The 1,999-nt window shown below is 37.6% G+C and overlaps 1 pseudogene; it reads left to right on the forward strand.

The window, feature by feature from the left end:
* Positions 1 to 155: 155 nt before the first annotated feature.
* Positions 156 to 1,995, forward strand: LOC111475810 (annotated as a pseudogene).
* Positions 1,996 to 1,999: the final 4 nt, after the last annotated feature.

Raw genomic sequence — 1,999 nt, forward strand, 5'->3', positions numbered from 1 at the left:
ATTCTATGTAAATCCAACCATTTTATTAACCACTCAAATTTTAACCTTTCAAATAATAACCATAATAGTTAATAAATCCCTTTCCTATTTTTGATTCCTAAATTAGCCTATAAAATCCTTTGTCCCCAATCTAAACTCACAAAAAAAAATTCATCATGGATTTTCCTCCAAAACCCACAAAACTCAATGTAATGTTTCTTCTTCTTTGAATTTCATTTTCTTTTACCTTGTTTTCTTTGTATTGATCTTGTCAATGTAATGTTTCTTCTTCTTTGAATTTCATTTTCTTTTACCTTGTTTTCTTTGTATTGATCTTGTGAGCTTTGCTTGTTCTTCTACTTTCATTGGTTTTTGTTTGGAATCACTTCAAATGATTATGGGTTTTTGTTCAAAACCCCGAATGGTTTATTGAAGAACTTTTTTTTTCGTGGATCCTTACTATTCTCGATAAAATTCGAAAATGTAACCAACAAAAAGATATTGAATCATCTTTGATTTTTTTCGGTAGGTTACAGCAGCGAGAATCTCAGCCGTGATCGTACTGGCATTGGTGAGCTTAGCCACCGTGGACGCTATGAATCCGCGTCTAAGTTCGAACTCCCTAGAATTTCAAGCCATCAATTGTCAGAAACACTCAGCGTTGTTAACGAAGTTTGGCGGCGTCGGCGACGGAGTAACTTCAAATACTCACGCGTCCCGAAAAGCGATTGAACATCTCAGCATAATGGCGGCAGATGGCGGTGCTCAATTGGTCATGTCGCCGAGGAAATGGCTGACCGGAAGTTTTAATCTGACTAGCCATTTCACACTTTTTATCGATAAAGAAGCTAAAATTCTTGCATCCCAGGTTCGACCTATCGAGTATTTTATTTTTATAAACCTATCAACTTTGTGAGTGGTAATTTGAATTTTAATCTTTAATCCAAAATAAATGAGTTAGATTTGTTCCTCATAATTTAATTTAATGGTGGAGAATGAATCAGAATGGCCACTGGTAGAAGTTCTCCCATCTTATGGGAGGGGAAGAGATGCATGCTCTTGGTGGACGGTACAACAGTCTCATCTTTGGAACTAATCTCACCAATGTGGTTATCATTGGTGATTATTTTTTCTTACCTTTTAACATTCTAATTTTTTTTAAATGGATTGCAAAATTATAACAAGATTCCCTGCCATCAGAATTAAATAAAAAAAACTAAGGTAACTGACAACATAAAAAGAACATTTATAGAAAATAAAGTTGGGTTGGTGACACGGTGTAGGTAACAACGGTACAATCGACGGGCAGAGATCTTCTTGGTGGGAAAAGTTTAAGAAAGGGGAGCTCAAGGTAACACGGCCATATGTGATCGAGATCATGTACTCTGATCAAATCCAGATCTCGAATCTCACTTTGATCAACTCACCTTCTTGGTTCGTCCATCCGATTTATAGTAGGTTAGGCTATTTCGCTTCCGTTCCGTTATCCTTGTATTTTAGGATTATGCTTCAAAAAAAGTATACAATTCAAATTACTCCCGACCAAAAAGAATTTTTAATTATATATCTTAATATGGGTGAAAATGCAGAAATGTGATTATCCAAGGGCTCACCATCTTGGCTCCAGTCACGGTACCCAACACCGACAGAATCAATTCAGGTTCCCTTCTTCTTCTCCTTTAAAACCTTAGGGTTCTTTTCTTCCTCAATCCCTTTCCCTAATTCTCCATTCAATTTATCAGATTCTTGTTCCAACACTAAAATCGAAGACTGCTACATTGTCTNCTCGTCATTCGCCGACTCACTTGCATCTCACCAGATTCTGCAGGCATTTCCCTTCGCAGCGAAATGTCCGGTGGAATCCGCAACGTCAGGATCGAAAACGTTACAGCGATCAACACATAGTCTGCCGTTAGAATCAAAACCGCTCCCAAACGAGGCGGTTTCGTCAAGGACATTTTCGTCCGAAGAATGTTTCTATCCACGATGAAATACGTCTTCTGGATAACTGGAGACTACA

This window comes from Cucurbita maxima, unplaced genomic scaffold, assembly GCF_002738345.1.
Source record: "Cucurbita maxima cultivar Rimu unplaced genomic scaffold, Cmax_1.0 Cma_Scf02999, whole genome shotgun sequence".
In the NCBI taxonomy this organism is placed as follows: Eukaryota; Viridiplantae; Streptophyta; class Magnoliopsida; order Cucurbitales; family Cucurbitaceae; genus Cucurbita; species Cucurbita maxima.